The sequence below is a fragment of the Mauremys mutica genome, chromosome 12, assembly GCF_020497125.1.
Source record: "Mauremys mutica isolate MM-2020 ecotype Southern chromosome 12, ASM2049712v1, whole genome shotgun sequence".
NCBI classification, from domain to species: Eukaryota; Metazoa; Chordata; order Testudines; family Geoemydidae; genus Mauremys; species Mauremys mutica.
Genome location: NC_059083.1, coordinates 46,597,700 through 46,622,630, shown reverse-complemented (window position 1 = coordinate 46,622,630; position 24,931 = coordinate 46,597,700). Strand labels below are relative to the sequence as shown.

The 24,931-nt window shown below is 42.2% G+C and overlaps 2 pseudogenes; both read right to left on the bottom strand.

Moving 5' to 3' along the window:
- Positions 1-550: 550 nt before the first annotated feature.
- Positions 551-2,468, bottom strand: LOC123346811 (annotated as a pseudogene).
- Positions 2,469-13,986: 11,518 nt separating this feature from the next.
- LOC123346172 lies at positions 13,987-21,580 on the bottom strand (annotated as a pseudogene).
- Between the last annotated feature and the right edge of the window lie 3,351 nt (positions 21,581-24,931).

Here is a 24,931-nt window from a genome sequence, read left to right as displayed (position 1 = left end):
ATGTTGTTCAGGGGGGTGTTTTTTCACACCCCTGAGTGACATAAGTTATACCGACAAAAGTGCTAGTGTAAACATAGCTGCTTTTGTCTTTTTTCTTTAATACTAGGATCAGAGTTTAAGTTATTGTTAATGTTCTCTGATAAACACACGCATACACATACTAATGTGCACATTTAAACACACTCAATAATGCCCATTTACAATACATAACAACATAACACACTCGTACAACATTTTTCACTGATAAACACAATTTTGTGCATTCACAAATGCACAATAGTGCACCGTGAGAAACATATCCACATTAGGTACATTCTCAATTCAGATCTGTAAATCTGAGAATGCAGTAGCTGTTGGGTGATTGGTGGGACATGAGACTGGTTGGACACAGCCCTTGTCTGAGTGAGGCAGATCTTCAGGGCACACAAAATGCCATCTCATTCTCTCTCTCACACACACACACACATTTTGACACATAACCTTTCTTTCTTTCTTATCTGTCTGTCTGTCCATTCTTTTCCCTTTATAATTTGTACTGCAAATTATTGTGCTAGGAGCTGCACAAAGAGGGGGAAAAAAACAGTGGCCTGCCATAAAGAACCGACAATCTAAGGCCCTGATCCTGCAAAGACCTAAATAGGTCTTTTGAGTTATTTTCTGTACTTTAAAATGCTTGGGTTTCTTTTCATTTAAACCTTAGTTCTTGAATGCGTCACTGAGATACCGTAATATAACATAAAACACAGATCATCATGCACTAGCAATTGGCCAGTGAAATTCACAGTCACAAGATAGCCTGGAAACAAGGAGAGTAGTAGGAGATCCCCTGGGTCTGAGCTCAGGTGGATAGCCTGAGCATCTATTGATGTCACAAGTCCACAAAGCTGTTTTTAGCACACTAGTCTGTCTACCTGGGCTGAGAGGCTCACTCTTAGTTGCAGTGAAGACATACCACTTGGGACTAGCACAATAATGATAATAGTGTAGATGTAATCTGTGGGACAACCCACACAAGAAAAAAAGGTACCTTTGTTTAATCATTCTTTGTGGTTACTTCTTATAGAGCAGCTCCTGACTGAACCATTCTTACAGAATATCCCCAGTGGCTCCTGCCAGCTCCAGGGGCAGAGTTAAGGTTATGGGGCCGTATTTCCTGATTCTCAGAGGTTTAAATATATGGGCATTTGACTTTCTAGACAGGTACTAGAGGCACTGACAGTCAGCTTTAGCTTTGTGTTAACGAAGTTTTCAGGTAGTGAATAGTCTAGCCCTTGGATTGTAAGCTTTAAGGAAGAGAGATTTTTACCATATCCAGCACAATGGGGCCCTGGCCTCTAGTTCTACCATAAAAGAGTTAAGTATTACTTCCACTATATTAATGATAGAACTAAAAGCACATGGGTGACACTCTTATACAGGGAACAAACACAGATTCTGAATAAGATTTGTTAACACTGTGCAACAAATTCATGAAACTTGATAAAAACAAAATTTTAAGAAGTGATCATTTAAAAAAAAAACGTACGTCTTCATTTCCCTCCCTGAGAAGAGAATTCTGCTCATCAGTCTCCTGATAGCCTTCTTCATCTCGGTGTTCCTCAGTGTGTAGATTATAGGGTTCAGCATTGGGGTGATTACAGTGTAAAGGACAGAGACCACCTTGTCTATGGGGAATTTCCAGAAGGGTCGAGCATAGATGAATATGAAGGGTATGAATATTAAACACAAAAGAATGATCTGCGTTCCGCAGGTGGAGAGAGCCTTGCGCTTCCCTTCCTTGAGGTGTGTCCTTATCTTGACTAAGATGATAGTGTATGAAATGAGCAGGAGGATGAAGATAATTATGGCAAGTACTCCACTTTGGGAGACCATAAGCAACTCAAACAGGTAGGTGTCGGTGCAGGCCAGTTTGACAACTTGTGGGATATCACAGTAGAAATTGTCCAGGACATTTGACCCACAGAACGGTAACTGGAGGACCAGTCCAATCTGAATAGCAGAGTGAGCCAGTCCACCCATCCATGTGCCTGCCACTAACCCCACACACACACCCCGGTTCATAAGAGTCAAGTATTGCAATGGTTTATGGATGGCCACGTACCTATCGGCAGCCATCACCACAAGTAAAAAGACCATAGCAGCAGCAATGAAGTGGAAGAAGAACATCTGGAGGATGCACTCATTGTATGAGATGGTTTTGTGCTGGGAGAGGAGACCCAACAGCATCTTTGGCACACTGACTGTAGAATCACTAATATCTATGAAAGCTAGGTTGGCCAGCAGGAAGTACTCGGGGTGTGGAGTCAGTGGTTGGAGATCACGGTGGTGATGATGATGAAGTTACCCAGCCAGGTTGTCAGGTAGACTATGGAAAAGATGATGAAGAGGAATCGCTGCAGCTCAGGACTTTGGGTGAGGCTCAAAAGGACAAATTCTGTCACTGTGGCAGTGAGGTTCTTCTGCTCCATTTTGTGTCCTTAAAATATACCTGGAAACGGAAGGAAAAGTAATAATAATTAATAAAATGTTTTTATATTTTTCCACCTTTAAATTACTGATATTAAATCAATGTTAACTCCACCTTAAGAAAGACATTGGTTATGGGTAATTCCTGATTTTCCTAAACACTATCTTCACAGTACCACTGCAGGGGAACCCTGCTTCGGAAGACCCTAAGAGCTACCCCATTGGGGATCTGCATGGGGTGCTTGGGAGTGAAGAGGAGTGATTTGCTCATCAAAGAGGCACTAGCTAACTCCAGTCTGAATTCCTCTTCCTGCAGCCCTGGTGGTGCAGTGCTCCCAAGGTCTGTAGAGTCTTCTTGGAGCCTAGAGGTTCTGCATTGGGAAGGATAGGAGTTGCAAAGGGTTGCACTTAGGTAGAGATTCTCAGAGTCCAGGAGTTCTCAGCCTGAGGGTCACAAACAAGTGTCAGAAGGTCATTATGACCAGATTGACCTACCTATATGGCTAAATGGGAGTAAGGTCCCAACTAGATGGGATGGGAGCTGGAATGGAAAAACCTGAGAGCCACCAAATTATGGGATTCAGATGCTGAATGTATGGCCTCAATACCAGAGGTGCTGAGCATATTAACTTTTTCCCTTTATAGTGGCTCATCCACCAAAGAGATTCCATCTTACTGACTTATCTTTTCTGAGGTGAGCAGAAAAGTTGGGTCACTATGTTTCGGTGCCTGTGGATTCTGCTGCTGAACTTGAAATGCTGAACCAGCATTTAAAAATTGTGAACACAATGATGTCCATGTATGCACCTACCCAGAGGATGTGGACACCCGATTTTCATTAAAATTTTGGAAAATATCTAGAGCTGCTTGAAAAAGACATTATTTCCAGAAAAATCTTTCAAAGGAAAAACATGATATTTTTTATTCAAACTTTTTTCACAGGGATTTTTTTTTATTGTGACAATATGTTAGTGTTCATTTCATTTCTATTCAAAACCCAATTTTTCTTTAGATCCCTTTCATACTGATATTTTAATTTTGATTCAGCATTTGAAAAAAAACAAATTCTAGTTTTCAGTTTTTGGTGTTTGTATTCTCCATATCCTCTCATGCATTTTCTCTCCCATTTTTAGTTTGCCATTTGGAAAAAGGGCGGGGAGGAGGAGGAGGGATGAAAAAAGTGTGAGAAGGTGAAAAAATTGCTTTACTTTACTTTTTGCCCACTTGAAAATGTAAAGACTGAAATTTTTGGTTCAAGGTTTCATGAAACAAATATTTGTCTCTGAAATATTCAGATGATTTTTTAAAAAAAATATTAAAACAGATTTTCCCATCCACAATTTGTTGACAGAATTATGTATTTACTTATTTATTCATCTGTTTCTGTAAAATAATGTCAACCAGCTCTAAATGGCAGTAAGATATTGCTTTGAGCAGCGTGGGGGGATGGTTTTGTGAGTAAACCACTAGTCTTGGGCTCAGAGGAATGAGGTTCGATTTCTGTCCTGCCACAGACAATCTTTGTGCTCATGGATAACTCACATCCCCTCCTGGTGTGGGATTTTCAACAGAGAATAAGGAAGTTAAGTGATCAATTCCACTTCATCTTCCCTTTGATCAGTGCATTCCTAACCTCTCCAGAGTCCTTTGAATATCACAAACTCGGTGCCTTAGTTTCCCTATCTGAAATGGGGGTAATTCTGCAGCTCTCCTGATTGGCAGGAGGGCTGTGAGGCTCAATCCTCTAATGACCATGAAATACTCAAGGTACAATGGTGATGAGGTGGATAACTTTGGGGGAAGGCAGTGAAATTGTTGGGAGGAGGCATTGTCCACCAGCATCCTGTAGACCTCAGAGACTCCCTACTCTGATGCAGCTTTTAAGCTTTGGAGATTTACAGGGGACATGTCCAAGGACTGAACTCAAGGTATCTTGATGTAAAAGCATGAGCCAAATTAAGTGACCACAGCTATTAGGTCAGCTGCTGTAGGAGACCCATAAATCTCTGTCCATGCTCATGCCAATCAAATAGAGAAGCACACTGCATTAGCATGGGCTGCACCTTGATCCCTGTTAGACACATGGCTTTTGAACATTTCAGGCACTTTTAGGCTGGGAGTTTCCAAGGAGACTTAGGGAGTTAGGTGCCCAGCTCCTGTTGAAATACTGATAGCTTTGAAATCCCAGACTAATGCTATTAGACAGCTAAAACAGGTAAGCTTTTCTAAAAGCAAGAAGCCCACAATGGGAATCTCACTATGGTTTTATCTGCATATCCGGACACTTCCCTGGGCTCTTTCTCACTGTCATTCACACCTTCACACTGTCCCAGTGATATCTCTCTCAGATCTGAGCAGCTTACAGCCGTGCCATGGGAGAAACCTAGTCTGAGAGAGTTAGGCACAGGAAGAACTCAGATGACTCTGTGAGTGTTAAATGTTATCTCCCCAACCAGGTCATTCTTTCTTTATCAGTGGGGTCTCTGAGCATCTGTCCTCCTTATAATAACAGTACCTATCCCTAGTATCACATTGCAGGTTTTATGAATCAAGAGTCAATACCTTACATGACCTGCCGTGTCTGTGATCTCAGAGCCAGCTGCCTCCAAACGATCGAGAATGACCCGGGAAGTCAAACCTCAGAGCTGATCATTGTGGTCCTGAGCAGCAGGGGAAGAAGACCTCATCCCAAGGAGGACAGCCCCAGAAATCTTTCCCTTATATGCTTATTTATCCCAACTAAGGCTGATACTGGGAGCAAAGAGTGTCTGAAATACCCTTGAGCTTTGGTAGGCACAACCAAGAAAGTTGCTGCTTTGGAGATTTGGGGATTCGTTCACAAGAGGAGTCATTAATAACTTCATGGCATTTTTTCAGTCTCTGTATGTGTTTATTCTAGCCATGCAAACTTTAGAGGCTTTGAAAATTTCTTCCTGTGCTGAGAGGCTACTTGGGATACAGTGGAAGAACTGGATATTTGACTGGCCTCCGAAGCTGAGGAAATCCCATGACTGCTGGGTTTTGTTCCTGGCACTGAGAAGGATAGAACTAAACAAGGAGTGAAAAAAATTCAGGGCTTCTCGGTTCCATGTCAATTCTGGATAGGGAATGATCTCAACGATTAGAGCAGGGGGTAATTGTATTTCTGGATCCCTCATGGGCCCCTTTGACATATATTGTCCAAGAGCTTTACTGAAGAACTGGTAACATTTGGTGAGATATGATTCAAAAAGATCAAAGTTCAAAGTTTGTCTGCTTTCGGGCTCAGCAGCCAATATACAATCACAGACCTGAAATGTCAGTACTGAGGCTCAGCAGCCACCCATGAAAGCTCATGCTCCAAAACGTCTGTTAGTCTATAAGGTGCCACAGGAGTCTTTGTTGCTTTTTCAGTAACAACAGTGATGGGAGCCTTTTTAGTGCTTAAAATAGAATAGAATAGAATAGAATAGAATAGAATAGAATAGAATAGAATAGAAACCTAACCTGTTGGATTCTGACCATGCCAAGTCATTACATGTAGAGTTGGGTGAATAATGCACTTTTTTGGTTCACTGGCTGTTTACAAATTTGAAATTAATGTTCAGTTTCAGGTCAAACAGAAAATAACATTTAAAAAAAACATTTTGGTGATTGAAAAGTCCAAGAAGTTTTGACCTCGAAACAAACTGACACATTGGTAATGTCAAAGCAAAGTGTTTCATTCTGTATCAACCTGAGAAATTTTGTTTAGACTTTCAGGCATTTTGCCAAAAGCAAATGAAATATTTCCAAAACCACAGAAGGCAAACAGCATGGTGGTAGTGGTAGGGTGCTCCCTCATAAGCCTTACCCAGTGGTGACATGGCAATCATCAAAAATGTAAGACACCTGGATTCATTCCCCCTCAATGCCCATCTAATGAGAATAAAGGAATTGAATGAGGGTCTCCCCCATTATAGGAAAACACCCTGACACTGGGCTATGGGATAGTCTGGGCTGAGTACTTCTCTGTCTCGCCTATTGAAGCTGTTCAATATTTATTTTTATAAATAATTAAACTTCCAATAGAGCAGGAACATGACCTTGTGTCTCCCCCATCTCAGGTGACCACATCACCAACCAAGCGGTAGAGCAATACTCACTATCACCCAGGCGAAGACTAGATATTGCCATTCATATTGGCAATTCACAGTCATTCATGATGACAGTGGATAGTCACTGGGCAAGGGAAAAAGAGTGAGGTGTCCTTATAGCACTCTGCCCAACTTTAACACTGGGCATCCTCTTATCCTTCAACCTCTCCCTTCCGTGAGCCCTGTACAACCACGTCCTTTTCAGACGCTGCTTTCAGTGATCCCTGTGCAACCCTGTACCCATCACATGCTGCTCTCAAGGATGCCAGGGCAGCCCCACCCTCATCACTCTCTGTCCCTACTCACCTCTGTTGAATACCATTAGGGAGACCAGATGTCCTGATTTTATAGGGATGGTCCCGATTTTGGGGTCTTTTTCTTATATAGGCTCCTATTACCTCCCCACCCCAGTCCCGATTTTTCACATTCGCTATCTGGTCACCCTAAATACCAGTTCCTTATTTTTTTTAATATTCCCATAGACTTCATCCATTATATCTAGGTGTAACTGATCTGAAATTCACTGATTTTTTTTAAAGATATTACTGTCAGAACTAGCTTGTCACTATTTTCTCAGAGCAGTGTTGGTTCAGGAGATCTTAATAGGCAGTGCTTAATTTGTAATGAAAGAGGTGCCGGGACTCAAGCAATTTTTTTACATTCATAACTGATACAGCAATCCCAGAGGTGCCGGGGCTATGAATTGACAAGCATAGAGTGCTGGGGCTCAGCCCTGGCAAGCCCTGGCACAAATTAAGCACTGCTTACAGGACTATAGATAGTTATAATTCACTTTTGGATCTGAAAACTGAATTCTGATACACAGGGAGTGAAGATCTGTTCAGGAAGTACAGTGTGGATGTATCACAGTGTGGAGCTGGTGGTCAGTGATCACGATTGTGATGATGATGAAATTTCCCATCCAAGTGCTCACATAGACTATGAAAAAAAACCATAAAGAGGAATCACTGCAGCTCAGGACTTTGGGTGAGGCCCCAGAGAACATATTCTGTCACTGGGATGGTGAGGTTCTTCTCCATTTATTAGCTTCAAAGTGTGCCTGCAGAGGGAAGAGTGATGATAATAATTATGATGTAATCCCGGTGCATTACTGATATTAAATTAATATTAAACTCCACCTTTAAAAATATATGTTTGGGAATTACCTTTATTTGCTAAATTCCACACGGTGTCCTCAGCCCCAATAGTGCATAACTCTTCTTCAGTGAAACTTATGAGCTCCACCAGTGATTGTCTCCAGTTCTGGGGTCCTTGGGAGTGGACTACTCACCCAAACAAGCCCTCAGCCAACCATTGTCACCATTAACCGTCCTGCAGCCCTGCTGGTGAAGACCTCCCATAGTCCACAGATTCCTGATGGGGACCTAGAAGTTCAGGGTTGGGAAGAATGTGGATGTGGAGAGAGCATGCTTAGGTGGAGATTCTCAGAGCTCAAGGCTTCTCAACATAGAGGTCAGAGATGCTAAATGGAAGGGAGATCCCACCTAGATTCCCACTAGATTGGAGGGGAGATTGAATGCAAAATTTAAGAACTACCAATTTTGAGGCTTCAGATGCCCAATTCATGGCCTGGTTACCAGAGGTACTGAACACCTGTAACCCACTTTAACACAGTGATGGCCTTTGACCCCTTTGGCATTTTCTCGGGGCTACAAAAAGAGAAGGAATTTAGTCTGATTGACTTCAGCAGGAATAGCATGTGCTCAATATCTCTGAAAAATCAAGTTGCTCTATTTCGGTGCCAATGGATTGCGGTGCTGAACTTTAAACATTAGCATTGGAAAACACATAAAGGTTTCCAGGCATGCATCTAAAGTGAAACATTCAAAGCTGCCTTGAATTATGGATGCTGAACTCCCATTAGCATTTTTGAAAATCTCTAGAGCTGATGGAAAGAGTCATTTTTTAAAACAAAACACACCAATAAAATATTTGTTTTGTTTTTGTTTTAAAAAATGGTTTATTTTCTAAAGCAAAGAAAATGAAACTTTGGATTTCACTGCTATTCAAATCCAAGTTTTCATTTCAATTTTAACTATTTTTTTTCAAATATCAAAGTTCTAATTGCAATTTTCACTTTGTTTCCTTTTTCTGGGAAGCAACAGGAAATCTTTTTCAATTTTAATAATACTTACCTCTTTACAGAGCTTTTCCTCCATCTCAAAGCACCTTACAGCAGAGGACACTATCATCATCCCAGTTTTACAGATGAGAAAACTGAAAGAGAAAGAGGAGAAGCGAGTTGTCCAATTAACTGGCAGACAACTTGCAGAGCCAGGACTAGAAGACAGCTTTTCTGAGTTCCACCCCAGTACACTCTTTGCTTGGCTATGCCACTTTCAATCTCTCCATGACCCAGTTTTCTCCCTCTTTTTTTCTTTTACCTCATTTTCTCCAAAGGTAAAAATGAAAGGAAAATAAAAATATCTGAGAAAGTGGTATGTGGCAGGGAGTGGGGAAACACTTTTGCTTACTTTTCTTACACTTGAAAAAGTAAGAAAGGAAATGTCCAGTTCAAAGTTTCTGGTATAAAAAATGGAATAAGAGATTTTCCTCCCCAGTATTTGGGTTTTGAGAAAACCTCAATTTCAGCAGGATATTTTGTTTCCTGCAACGCATGTTAACCAGCACCAAAAATCTCATCTTTAAAGGACAGTGTTCTGTTACTATGGGGAGAGAGGGAGGATGGCTTTGTGGGTAAATCACTGGCTTTAGCTTCTGGGGATTTGGGTCCAATTTCTACCACGCTATAGACAACTTCTGGGACCCTCCATAACTCGCATCTACTCTTGGTCTTGGATTTTCAAAGTAGAATAAGGCAAGTGGGTGCAGACAATCTCACTCAGGTTTCATCTACAGATAGGGGCACTTCCCTGGGCTTTTTCCAGTTTTCACTTCCTGGCTCCAGTCTGCTCCAGAATTAACATCTTACAGATCAGAGCAGCATAGCGCTGCTGTCTAAGGAAAAGCCTTGTCAGACAGGGCTAGTCTTACAAATATCTTTGATAGTTTTAGAAGTAAATGCTCTGTGGGCTGTTCTCCTCCTAACTCACTTAGACTCCTCTAAGAACCCAAGCCAATATTAGAAAAACTGTTCACCTACCTTTTATACCCAGCAGTAGTATAAATCCCATGACTCCTGGGTTCTCTTCCTCACTGTGAGATATAAATCTGATCAAAGGGTTAGAACTGAAGAAAATTAGTCTGGATTTCTTGGGTTTAGGCCAGTTCCAGAAAGTGAGTTGATGGGGAGATGAAAATACTAATGACTTTTCGATGATCTCTGACTGAATGGTCAAATTCAAATTTGGTCTCATTTTGGACTCAGCAGCCAATCAGGGTTCCCAAATTTCAACATTCCAGCTGAAAAGGAACATGGTACTTTTTTGTGTGGGACCTGGTATAAAACATCTCAACAGGAATATTCTATTTCCTAATTTTACTGAATAGATCAGTATCAACTCTGATAACATCCTTATTTGTGCTTTGAATATAATAGAATAGACCCACCTCTGCTAGTTTATAATAGAACAGAATAGACATAAGTGTACTAGTTTAGAACAGAATAAGATAGAATAGAAAAGATTTCTAACCTGGAAGGTTGTGGGCAGGCCAATTCCAGGAAAGGTCCCTTCACTTTAGAATTGTTTTGCAACAGAATCTAAATTGGTTGACGTCTTGGGCTTTACACCAGCTATACTGTTCTCCAAGGTTCTCTATGGATTTATCTATGTAGGTGCTAACTATATGGTCTCCATCACTACAGCAGATAAACATGGAATTTCAAAAGCACTTAACAGGCTCAATGGGTAGTGATCAATGGCTACAGGCCAGTCAGCCTCACCTCAGTCCCTGGAAAAATCATGGAGGGAGCAGGTCCTCAAGGAATCAATCCTGAAGCACTTAGAGGAGAGAAAAGTGATCAGGAACAGCCAGCATGGATTCACCAAGGGCAAGTCATGCCTCACTAACCTAATTGCCTTCTGTGATGAGATAACTGGCTCTGTGGATGAGGGGAAAGCCGTGGATGTGTTATTCCTTGACTTTAGCAAAGCTTTTGATACCGTCTCCCACAGTATACTTGCCAGCAAGTTAAAGAAGTATGGGCTGGATGAATGGACTATAAGGTGGACAGAAGCTGGGCTAGATCATCGGGCTCAACAGGAAGTGATCAGTGGCTCCATGTCTAGTTGGCAGATGGTATCAAGTGGAGTGCCCCAAGGGTCAGTCCAGGGGCCGGTTTTGTTCAATATCTTCATTAATAATCTGGAGAATGGTGTGGACTGCACCCTCAGCAAGTTTGCAGATAACACTAAACTGGGAGGAGTGGTAGATATGCTGGAGGTTAGGGATAGCATACAGAGGGACCTAGACAAATTGGAGGATTGGGCCAAAAGAAATCTGATGAGGTTCAACAAGGACAAGTGCAGAGTCCTTCATTTAGGATGGAAGAATCCCAAGCACTGCTACAGACTAGGGACTGAATGGCTGGGCAGCAGTTCTGCAGAAAAGGACCTAGGGGTTACAGTGGATGAGAAGCTGGATATGAGTCAACAGTGTGTCCTTGTTGCCAAGAAGGCTAATGGCATTTTGGGCTGTATAAGTAGGGGCATTACCAGCAGATCGAGGAATGTGATCATTCTCCTCTATTCAACATTGGTGATGCCTCATCTGAAGTACCGTGTCCAGTTTTGGGCCCCACACTAGAAGAAGGATGTGGAAAAATTGGAAAAAATCCAGCAGAGGACAACAAAAATGATTAGGGGGCTGGAGCGCATGACTTATGAGGAGAGGCTGAGGGAAATGGGATTATTTGATCTGCAGAAGAGAAGAGTGAGGGAGGACTTGATAGCTGCTTTCAACTACCTGTTCTCAGTGCTAGCAGATGACAGAACAAGGAGTGATGGGGAGGTTTAGGTTGGATATTAGGAAAAAACTTTTTCATTAAGAGGGTGGTGAAGCACTGGAATGGGTTACCTAGGGAGGTGGTGGAATCTCCTTCCTCGGAGGTTTTTAAGGTCAGGCTTGACAAAGCCCTGGCTGGGATGATTTAGTGGGGGATTGGTCCTGCTTTGAGCAGGGGGTTGGACTAGATGACCTCCTGAGGTCCCTTCCAACCCTGATATTCTATGATTCTATGATTCTAAGATTTTAGGAGCACAAGTCCCACTGAAAATCACTGATACACCTGGATTGCAGATCGTTTGACTAAGAAGAGGCCTTTCTTTGCTTAATAAATTTTCACAGTCAAACAACAATTTAACTCCTTAAAAGTTTTAAATATAAGAACTACCATACTAGGTCAGACCAATGGTCGATCTAGCCTAGTATCCTGTTCTTCAGTAGTGGCAAATCCCAGATGCCCCAAAGGAAATGAACAGGACATGGCAATTATCAAGTGGTCCATTCCCTGTTGTCCACTCCCAGCATCTTGCAGTCCGTAGCTTAGAGACACCCAGAGCATGAGGTTGCATCCCTGACCATCTTAGCTAATAGCCATTGATGGACATATCCTCTATGAATGTATCTAATTCTTTTTAACCTAGTTATAGACAAAATATTTCACAAAAATTTTCAACATTTGCATTTCAAAGGTTTCAAAAATAACGTATTCTTTTAAAAATAAATATTTGTGACATATTTGACTAAAATGATTAGGTTTTGATTTTTCAGTTTTTTTTCTTTTGTTGGTTTTTTACTACTGCCCCCTTTTAATCTTTTTGTATTTTCTCCCCTTTTTCAAATGAGAAATGAAAGAGAGGAAGAGAAAAAGGCGAAGAATAGTAAACCCATAGAGTGAATTAATTATATTTTGATTTTATGCTTTTTATTTTTATGCTCCAAAAATTCTCAAAAACGTATTAGAATATTTTCACTTTATTTTCTAATTTCAGTAAAAAGCCACCTTATTTTAAAATCCTCATGCCACTAAAGAAATATTTATGATACATAATGTTTTCAACATATTTAAAAATGTTTTTGTCCCCTTCACACCCTGTCTCAGTGCTCCTTTGTAGCCCCGTCCTCCTCATTCTCTGCCCCCACTCAGTTCTGCTGAAAACCATTCATTTATTATTTTTTTTACATTCCTGTTGTCTTCATTCATTATATACAGGTGTACTTGATTTGAAATTCATTAACAGTGTTTTTTTAAGATGTTACTGCCAGAAGTAGCTGCTAGCTATTTTCTTAGAGCCACATTGGTTAGGAGATCTTACAGGAGTCTAAATAGTCATAATTCATTTTGGATCTGAAAAGCCAATTTTGATACACATGGAGGGTCCATCTTTTCAGGAAAGAGAGACCCTTTTTAACTACTTTTCACTACAGAACTTTCTTTAGTACATCAAATCTGAAAATATAGAACTGCTTGGGAAAGGAAAAAAAGCCAAATTTTCTTGGAAAAGTTAACACATCTATTTTTATTTGTTTTCCTCGTATTGTAAAAATCTCATAACTGCTTCTTTCTTTCTTTCTTTCTTTCTTTCTTTCTTTCTTTCTTTCTTTATTTATTTCTTAGAAAAAAGGAGGAAATGTAGAAAAATTTGAATCTAAATATATTTAGGAAAGAAAGTTGCTTTTTTCCTTGAAAATAAAAATCTAGAAAATATATGAAAACATTTTATAATATTATTTCTAGATTGCCAGTGAAAAGGACACTATAACAAATCCAAGAAAAAATGTTTCCCTCCTCTATTTATAACTGCACTCTTATATCATGATTAGCAGAAAAGGCCACCAAAGACTAATTTAATTTAACCTGTGAAGTCATAGACAGAAATATAAATCTTATATAACAAAATTGAAACCAATTAATTCTTAGAATAATATTTCAGTGTTATTAAAGCACTCTGATATGAAGTCACATGATCAATGTTGATAAATGGTATGTATGTAAAAGGAAGAAAAGAATAAGCCATAAAGCAAAAGATTGTGCTGGAATATTTTATAGTAATTTCCTCACCACAATCAGTACATTAGTTCTGATACACAATTTACTGAACAGATCTTTTTTTGGAGAAGGAACTGATTTTCATGAGTTCCTCATTAGTTGAAATCATTCTTAGAGGGATTTCAGCCAGCAATTCTCAGTGTCAAAAGCCCAACTGGTGGAAGCCAATTAGGAAGGATGCCCCCATTTCCTCCCACTGGGAACTGACCCATTTACCCTCATGGAGCTATGTCTTATTTATACAGACTGCTTTTTTTACTTACATGGAAGTTCTTGCCCTCAGTCTATAATGTGTTTGTGAGCACAGATTCTCTTGAGTGTGCAGTATTTGATCTCTTTTTACTCCACAAACTTTTCACATGCCACATATATCTGCTGTCTGATACAGTGCACAAATTAGATTTTTAACAAAATGTAAGATTGGAAGATCAGTTATGTCTCTCTTTCCCTCCCCGAGAAGAGCATTCTCCTCATCAGTCTCCTGATGGCCTTCTTCATCTCGGCATTTCTCAACGTGTAGATCATCAAGTTCAGCATCGGGGTGATTACAGTGTAAATGACGGATATCACCTTGTCCAGCCTGAACTGCTTGAAGGGCCAAGCATAAATGAAGATGCTGGGAATGAATTGTAAACACACCACAGTAATCTGGGTTCCACAAGTGGACAGAGCCTTGTGCTTCCCTTCCATGACATGTGTCCTGATCTTGACTAAGATGACAGTGTAGGAAATCAGCAGAATGATGAATATTATTATGAGCAGCACTCCAGCATTGAAGACCATCTGCCATTCAACCAAGTGAGTGTCGGTGCAGGCCAGTTTGATGACTTGCGGGATATCACAGTAGAAATTGTCCAGGACATTTGGACCACAGAACAGTAACTGGAGGAGCAGTCCAAGCTGAACAGCAGAGTGAACCAATCCACCCAGCCATGCATTTAACACTAACACCACACACACACCCCGGTTCATGATAGTCATGTATCTCAGTGGTTTATAGATGGCCACATACCTATCGGCAGCCATCACCACAAGTAAAAAGACCATAGCGCCTCCAATGAAGTGGAAGAAGAACATCTGGAGGATGCACTCATTGAATGAGATGGTTTTACTCTGGGTGAGGAGACCTGAGAGCAATTTTGGAGCATTTACTGATGATTCACTGACATCCAAGAAAGCCAAGTTGGCCAGCAGGAAGTACATGGGGGTGTGGAGCTGGCTGTCGGTGATCACGGTGGTGATGATGGTGAAGTTTCCCAGCCAAGTGTTCACGTAGATGATGAAGAAAATCACAAAGAGGAATCACTGCAGCTTAGGATTCTGAGTGAGACCCAAGAGGACAAATTCTGTTACTGGAGTGGTGAGATTCTTCTCCATTTATTACTTGCAAAATGTGCCTGCAGAAGAAACAATGATGATAATGATTATGATATAATCCCACTACATTACTGATATCAAATGAATATTAACTCCATCTTAACAAAAAAAAACACTTGCTTGGTAATTGCCTTTGTTTACTAAATTCCACTCTCCCCTCAGGCCCTTTTTTGATTAACTCTGTTTCAGCAGAACTTGTGAGCTCCACCGGTGGTCATCGCCAGTCCTGCGGTCCTTGGGAGTGAAGAGGAACAGTCTACACATTGAGACAAGCCCTCTGCTAACCAGTGTCTCCATTCATCTTCCTGCAGCCCTTATGGGGCACACCTCTGATGGTCCACAGATTCCTGATGCGTCCTAGGGGTCCAGTGTAGGGAAGATTGTGGATCACAAGGAAAGCGCTTCCTCCTGGGGGTCTCAGATGCTAAATGGGAGAGAGCTAGATCCTCACTAGATAGTCCCAAAAAACCACATCAATGAAATATTTGTTTTTTTGGAAAAAAAAAGTGATTAAATAAGCAAAGAAATTGTATTTCCCTGATATTGAAATCCAAGTTTTCATTTCAATTTTAAACATGGTTTTTTTCCAAATTTCAAATTCTGCATGGAATTTTCATTTTGATTCCTTTTTTGGGAAACAAATAACATTTTTCAATTTTAATAATTCTTACCTCTTTTTAGTGTTTTTCATATGTAGATCTCAAAGCACTTTACAAAGAAGGTCACTTTCATTATCCCTGGTTTAGAATTGGGAAACGAGGCCCAGACAGGGGAAGTCTCTGTTTGCTGTTCTCCTCACTCACTTTTGCTCCTCTAAAAATAAAACCTTATATCCAAAGATATACGCACCCACCTCCTCCCCCTGCAATTATAATGCCTATCACTAATAGAATGTTGCAGATTTTCTGCAATAAGAGTCATTACCTCACAAAACTACTGTGCCTGTGATCTCAGAGCTGGCTGCCTCCTTATGATTGAGGATGGCGTGGGGAAGTCACATCTTAGAGATGTTCATTGCCCTTCTGACTGGCAGGTGAAGTGGCCCTAGTTCCAGAAATGACACGTTCTCAGAAATCCTTCCTACGTATAATATCTGAACAGGTGCTGAGAGGAAAAACTCTCTGAAATCCCCCTGAGCTTTACTGGGTCTGATCAAGAAGTCGGTTCCCCAGAGCTTTGGTGTTCCCGTCACAAGGGGAATCATTAACAAGTTCACAACATGCTTCAGTTGGTTCATGTTTGTTTTTAGCCACCCACACTCAACAGGCTGGGAACGTTTGCAGTGTTGACTGGTGCTGACACAAGGGGGATATCCAGGACACAGAGGATGAACTGGGTATTCATCTGGCCTCAGAAACATTGTAAATCCCAGGACTCCTGGGTGCTCTTCCTGCCACTGAGAGATCAGTCTGATCAAGTGGTTATCGCTGGACATAGGAGTCGGGACTTGTTGGGCTTATGCAGTTTGAGGAGGGGAGTGAGGTGTAGTGGTTGGAACAAGCAGGCACGGTCGTGCCAAGTCGCTCACATTCACTTTAATATATTTGAGCCAAGAGCATAGCTCAATATTCTGATATTCTTTTGGTGAGCTCTGACTTAAAGGTCAAAGTTCAATTTTGGTCTCATTTTATATTCCACATCCAATGTACAATCAGAGTCCACAAATTTCTACATTCCAGCTCAACAGGAAGATGGGAACGTATGGTGTCTGTGAGGGGCCTGGGATAAGCATCTCCATTAGTATGATTTTCTTCCTGATTTTGCCAGCCAGGTCAGGAGCAGCAGTGATGGGATAGCTACCAGGGGTCTGTACACCTTGTTGCGTGTGTAGGCTGAGCTGTTCACCCAATGGCAGAGAGCAGTGCACTGAACTGACACCTGGATGTACGTAGGCAGCAGCAGGGGGTGTCAGTGAATTAGGGGAAGATTTTTAAAGACGTTTACGCACCAAGTAAGATTTTCAAAAGCCCTGGGTGACTAAAACCCATTGATTACAAAGGGGTTAGGGCAGCTTGATTCTTTTGAAAATGCCACTAGCCCCCTAAATACCTTTAAAAATCTTACTTTTAGTCCTAGAATAGAATAGAATAAACCCACCTGTACAACAATAGAATAGAGTAGACCCAGCTGTACTAGTTTAGAATAGAATGTTATAGAATAGAGAAGAATTCTGCTCCATTGGGTTGGAGGCAGATCAATTCCAGCAAACATCCCTTCATTTAGAGTTGCTCACCATTTTGCCCAGCACAACCCAAGTCTTTTGACTTCATAGGCAAGGAAGTTGCCATGGATTCCGACATAATCCAGTGCCGGAAGCCCAAGTTTTAGCAGAATGTTAACAGATCCATTATTTAAGGGAAAGGATATCTCAAAGAGACTTATTTCCCCATGGTTGTCTGAGTTTTTGAAGGTCTCGCACTCAACTCAACAGCATTTCTCTGTCTGTCTGTAACGCAAAAAGTATGGAATGCCACATCTGATCAATTCCAAAACTTCAGGGAATGTTTTAGGCATCCCCTGATGATTTTAGGGGAAATCAGAAAACCAAAAGGGGAAAAATGTGGGACACATAAAGCTCCAGCCATCTGATTAGCACTGCCATAGTGACAACCACCTCTGCAATTCTCCATAGATCATACATGGTGCTATTAAAGCCTTTCATCGTGACAATACTCCATCGCATCTCTGCCCATCTTCCCACTATAGTTTAACATCCTGACACCTGGCATGACTTGCTAGCAAGACAGAAAGAAAACAAATAACTAGGGGGAGTGCTAAGAGGCAATGTGGGGGAAAGGTGGGAATGGGGTTGCGCACATGGAGGGAATGGGGGAGAAAAAGGGGGACGCTATAATGGGGGAAGGAGGATGGCAGGGGAAAAACACCTGTTGGAGGAGGATTGGGGGAAACAAGAAGCCAGTAGGGGAAATGAAGGCATGCAAGGAGCCCCTATTGTATGCAATGAGGTAGGCCTAGAGAAGTCATGAAATGTGCGACCCCCCTATTACAATGAATTACTACCCATATATCTGGAAGACAAGAGTGCATTTATGGGAAAATGGGGGAAAGAGTCTAAAACCAGATATCACTTGGAACAATGGGAAAACCTGTGGAGGAAGGCTAAAAACACATACAAACACTTTGCTTCTCTACAAAAGAAAAAGGACACTAAACTGTCTAAACTGCTACATGGCACAAGGAGCCACAACAATAGCTCCCTTAACCCACCCAACAATATTGTTAATCTTTCCAGCTATTCTCTTAGCCCAGCAGAAGAATCTATCCTATCTCGGGGACTCTCCTTTTGTCCTTCCAGATCCACGAATATGATACAGTTTTGCGGTGACCTAGAATCCTACTTTCGCCGTCTCCGACTCAAAGAATACTTCCAACACACCTCTGAACTACATACTAACCCACAGAATCCTTCCTACCACCGCTATAATAAAAAGGATTCTGCATGGACTCCTGCAGAGGGTCGAAACAACAGACTAGACTTCTACATAGATTGCTTCCGTCACCGTGCACGGGCTGAAATTGTGGAAAAGCAACATCACTTGCCCCATAACCTAAGCCGTGCTGAACACAATGCCATCAACAGCCTCAAGAACAACTCTGACATCATAATCAAACAGGCTGACAAAGGAGGTGCTGTCATCATCATGAATAGGTCGGAATATGAACAAGAGGCTGCCAGGCAACTCTCTAACTCCACATTCTACAAGCCATTACCCTCTGATCCCACTGATGATTACCAAAAGAAACTACACCATCTGCTCAAAAAACTCCCTGAGAAAGCACAGGAACAGATCTATACAGACACATGCCTGGAACCCCGACCAGGTGTATTCTATTTGCTACCCAAGATCCATAAACCTGGAAATCCTGGACGCCCCATCATCTCAAGCATTGGTACTTTAACAGCAGGATTGTCTGGCTATGTGGACTCTCTCCTCAGGCCCTATGCTACCAGCACTCCCAGCTATCTTCGAGACACCACTGACTTCCTGAGGAAACTACAATCCATCAATGATCTTCCAGAAAACACCATTCTGGCCACTATGGATGTGGAAGCCCTCTACACTAACATTCCACACGAAGATGGACTACAAGCCATCAGGAACAGTATCCCCGATAATATCACGGCTAACCTGGTGGCTGAACTTTGTGACTTTGTCCTCACCCACAACTATTTCACATTTGGGGACAATATATATCTTCAAGTCAGTGGCACTGCTATGGGTACCCGCATGGCCCGTCAGTATGCCAACATCTTTATGGCTGACTTAGAACAACGCTTCCTTAACTCTCGTTCCCTAACACCCCTACTCTACTTGCGCTACATTGATGACATCTTCATCATCTGGACTCATGGAAAAGAAGCCCTCGAGGAATTCCACCGAGATTTTAACAATTTCCATCCCACCATCAACCTCAGCCTAGACCAATCCACACAAGCGGTCCATTTCCTAGACACTACTGTGCTAATAAACGATGGTCACATAAATACCACCCTATACCGGAAACCCACTGACCGCTATACTTACTTACATGCCTCCAGCTTCCATCCCGGACACACCACACGATCCATTGTCTACAGCCAAGCTCTAAGATACAACCGTATTTGCTCCAATCCCTCGGACAGAGATAAACACCTACAAGATCTCTATCAAGCATTCTTAAACCTACAATACCCACCTGCTGAAGTGAAAAAACAGATTGACAGAGCCAGAAGAGTACCCAGAAGCCACCTACTACAGGACAGGCCTAAAAAAGAAAATAACAGAACACCACTAGCCAACACCTACAGCCCCCAACTAAAACCTCTCCAGCGCATCATCAAAGATTTACAACCTATCCTTAAAGATGATCCCTCACTCTCACAGATCTTGGGAGACAGGCCAGTCCTCGCTTATAGACAGCCTCCCAACCTGAAGCAAATACTCACCAGCAACCGCACACCATACAACATAAACACTAACCCAGGAACCTATCCTTGCAATAAAGCCTGATGCCAGCTCTGTCCACATATCCATTCAAGTGACACCATCACAGGACCTAATCACATCAGACACACCATCAGGGGCTCGTACACCTGCACATCTACCAACGTGATATATGCCATCATGTGCCAGCAATGCCCCTCTGCCATGTACATTGGCCAAACCGGACAGTCTCTACGCAAAAGAATAAATGGACACAAATCTGACATCAGGAATCATAACATTCAAAAACCAGTGGGAGAACACTTCAACCTTTCTAACCACTCAGTGACAGACTTGAAGGTGGCAATTTTGCAACAAAAAAACTTCAAAAACAGACTCCAAAGAGAGACTGCTGAACTTGAATTAATATGCAAACTAGATACTATTAACTGTGGTCTAAACAAAGACTGGGAATGGTTGGGTCATTACACCAATTGAATCTATTTCCCTATGTTAAGTTCTCCTCACACCTTCTATGGGCCATCTTAATTATCACTTCAAAAAGTTTTTTTTCCTCCTGCTAACGATAGCTCATCTCAATTGATTAGACTCTGCCTGTTGGTATGCATACTTCCACCTTTTCATGTTCTCTGTATGTATAAATATCTCCTGTCTGTGTGTTCCATTCTATGCATCCGAAGAAGTGAGCTTTAGCTCACGAAAGCTCATGCTAAAATAAATTTGTTAGTCTTTAAGGTGCCACAAGTACTCCTGTTTTTTTTGCGGATACAGACTAACACGGCTGCTACTCTGAAACCTATCTATATCTGAGATATAGCAGCCTTCCTGCATTTATGCTGGGAAAGCCCTAAGATATTAGGACAGCAAGAAGCCAATATTTTGGAGGAAAATAAATATATTTTTCAAGATTACTAAAGTTAGGTCACTTATGGAACCCATAGTTGCAGCCTAAACTTGGTACTGATCCAAGGAAGGACTCATTGATAACTCAATTATTGCTAGTAGCCAGATCCGTGATAGCTCATGTTTGGAGGAGAGCTACACCAACATTAGTGGAATGGAGAAATAAACTATGGGTAATCCCTCCAATGGAGTAAATGGCAGAGATTCCCTAGATCAGTGTCAAATAGTATAGATAATGAATCATTTCCAAGTTTGGAACTGGAACCTAATGAGCATAAACATCCTGATAAGAGGTTGACCTCTCTACTCCTAATCAAGATTCCCCTGTTTATGCATCCAAGGATTGCTTTACACAGTGTTACACCAGGAATTCTTGTTCAGCTAATTATCCACCATGACCCCCAAATCTTTCTCAGAGTCACTGCTTCGCAGGATAGAGTCCCCCATCGTGTCAGTGTGGCTGTGACTGGTTGCCTGGATGGACCACACTGAGAATGCCACGCTCGGGGCAGACTGCAAGAAGTAGTCCCCCCAAACTGGCGATTTATCCTATAATTAAAGTCACCAAACCAGTATCAAAAGAGCTTCTATAGTACTATACTGGTTAACAGGAAGCCAAAGACAATCCCCTTTAAGCATTCCAGTCCTTGGCTCCTATCTAGGCAAACAGACCTAATATAGTGAGAGGTTATTGAAAACCCTGTGCACCACATTTAAGGTTCTACCAATCCCAAAGGATCAGAAACTTACCCTCAGGTCAATATGTATTTCAGATCTTACCCAAATATCATGCTGTCAGCCAATCCTTAGTAAACTAATTAAAATTTATAAAGAAAAGAAAAGAAGAGAGTTATAACTGGCCCAACATTTCATTTTTTATAGCTGAAATGTGCTGCCAAGTGTTTTGAGCACAGCATGTGACTGAGGATCCTTCTCTGTTGAGCACACACTGACCCACCACCTTGGAGCAGCCATTTATTGCTACTCATAGAACTAACCAACAGCCAGCCAAACAGGCTGGGCTGTCCCCTAATAGTCTGACTCAGTTGCCATAGCAACACAAGATTCTATTACCATGACAACCAAATACACAACACACATAATGTAAGGCGATTAAGATATGAAAGGGAATTAGCATCTACAAGCTAATTTGGTTACAATGTAAAACGTCTAATGGGATATAGATAAACACACACAAATACACTTAGCATCTACCCTTGATTTCTATTACTACAAATGAATGGGTTAATGACCGCTTGTCTAGTATATCTGTTTGAAATTCACGCACAAGTGAATTATCCTGATACGACTGTAATGCCTCTTGTTAAATTGTTATGCGTCATACACAGGTTGGTTGGTCTGCCAGTGTCACTAATAAAAATGTTAAATAGCACAGGACCAAGAACCGATCCCTGCAGAATCCTACTAGAAACACACCCTTTTGATGATGATTATCTTGGCTGAGAGAATGAAGTTCTGGAAGTGGAAGATACGTGGATGTCGACATATTGTTTTCAGTAGGCACTAGATGTTCTCCCATAGAAATCAGTGGTAAATCTCACAGTGATTGTAACAGCAGCATGATTGTTCTTAAGCTGATCAGAAAATTTAAACCACGGAAACATAAAAAGAGCCCACTAAACTAAAGGCCAGATGGTGAATGGACAGCAGGCACTTAAATGAGTAGCCTCACTGCAGCCAGTAAGGTTAATCAAGGGAGAAAGGCCCAGACCTCCAAACATATTTACATGCCTACCTCTCATTGAAATCACTGGGAGTTGGATGCCTTGGTACTTTTGAGGATCTGTGCCTTACTGCTTCTAAATATGGGTACGAGTTCCAGGCTCTAGCCCTAAATCTTCACATTCTGGAAACAGAGAGACTGTATGTCCCTTCATAATTAGATCTTTATTTAAATAGTTGATGCATTCAGATTTTCATTACCCATCTTTGCAAGGGAGAGAAACTCAGTAATCGCTGTCCTGGGACCTCCCTGTTAAATGCTGAGAGCGCACCCAAACCTATGAGTCATTGTAACAGGGTGCTGGCTTGGAGAAACAAGCCAGGCCCCTGTTCGCCCTGTTCCAGAGGAAGAGGGGTATTAGTTGGGCTGGCTGAGGGGCCACACCGTAATTACTAGAGTGGATCCACCTGCAGGGCTGGGTAACCAGCCTGCCCTATAAAGCTGGCTAAGAGACAGGAAAGGGAGGCGTGTGGGCTCTAGATCCCTGCTGGCTGGGAAGGTAGTAGTCTCCCAGAGTGTTGGTCTCTGTAGATATCTGTAAATAATAGGTGGTGGGAACAGACACAAACAATAAAAGGACACAGGTGCTGCACTTCAGTTGGTCTATGACTGCATTTGTGGAAGGGCTGGGGGAAGGCACCACTACAGTCATATACCACCAAAATCCCCATTGAAGGTAAGTGGATTTTTGCTTCAGCGTAATGTACAGAATGGGGCCCAAAATATTTTCATTTCATGGCCAGATCAAAAAAGACATGTGTTTTCATAAGCTCCAGTCACTAAATTCACTGCCTCTTCAAATGCAGAGAATGTGCCTTGTTCTTCTTTCATTGACACAAGCTTTACAAAAGTACAACTACATTGACTTCAGTGGAGTTACTCTTGATTCACAGCAGAGCACAGAGAGACCTCCCTCTGGCCCAGCCTATGACTAAGTTCCCTTTGTGGATCTAGTCCACAGTGACCACGACCTGACACAGGTGTCACATTGTTGACCATTTTGCAGCAGTTACCATGGCATCTGAGATACTGCAAAAACCAGATCCTCAGCTGGTGTAAATCAATGTAGCTCCATGGAAGTCATTTGGGGCTTGACCCACGAAGGGACTTGGGTACTGCAAAGTCTAACTTTTAGGCACTTTGTCCCTGATTTATCAAGGTATTTAGGTACCTAGGCCTTGATTCAACAAGGGATTTAGGTGTTGTGATGATCAGAGTCACAAGTACTAACTTTTAGGTGCCTTGAAAATCACTGGGATTCACAAAGCCTTAGTTCGGTGCTCAGGCTTCCCGTACAATGAATGCAGGGAGACAGATGCCTGAGAATGAGATTCACAAAGCCAGCATGCTGCATGGCTCCTTGCCTAAGCTAGCCAATGGGAGGTGCCAAACAGAAGGGGAGTGTTAAGCCCCACCCCTTTCAGGGAGTTCTCAGCTGTGAGCCCTCGCCTGGAGTATGGCACCCAAGGTGTTTCTTGCAAGCGGTGGGGAAGAATTTCCTCCTTCATTGCTTTTAGCCCAGTGGTCCGTGTACTCACCTAGAAGACCATGGGTTCAAATCCCCCATCTGCCTGAGGGACAGAACTGGGCTGAACAGGGCTCTGCCATGTCCCATGTAAGGTTCTAACCACTGGCCTATGGGATGTTCTCATGTGGGACCCCCTCAATCTCTCCCACTGGTGTATTCCCACTTTGAATAAATAATTAAAGCATCACGGGGTGGGGGGGGGGAGAGATCCAAGGTCTTCTGCATTCAGGGTAAGGGCACTAAGCACCATGATATACAGTCATTCTCGTGCAGTCTCTCTCTTCCCCCCTCCCCACCCACCCACCCATATGATTCTGTCTATTCCTCCAAAGCTGAATGGCTTCAACAGGAGAGATTAAGGGAGCTCTAGATCTGAATACCTCATAGCTCAGTGGTTCAGTCCCTCATCTAAGAGGTAGAATTTCTGTTCAGCTTCCTTCTCACCCCCAGGGTACATGGGGCTAGAACTAAAGGTGTCCTAAGCACTAGGCTAAAGGTTATAAGGAAGGCCCTGCCCCTCCCCTGCTTTTTTTATGTGGATTTATGAATACATCCTACCAGATCAGGCCCTGCAAGCAAGGTAGGCAGAGGAACACCCACCTTCTCCCAGCCTGGGAATTTGCACTGGGGCTCAAGCGGATGATAGGTGTCCAGCTCCCCACGTGATGCTGAAGCGCTAATGCCCAGAGGCAGAAACATAGACATCTAGGGAACATTTACACTGAGAATTTAGGCACTGAGTGAGTTTAGGGGCCTAAAGGATTCAGCCGCTGAGCAGGGGTTTTATGACTACCAGGGGGTGGGTCTGGGAGGCCTCCCCTTCAGTCAAGTGGTTAGTGTAGCAAGCCAGGCTGTGGACAAATCCAGTTCAGTTTCCCC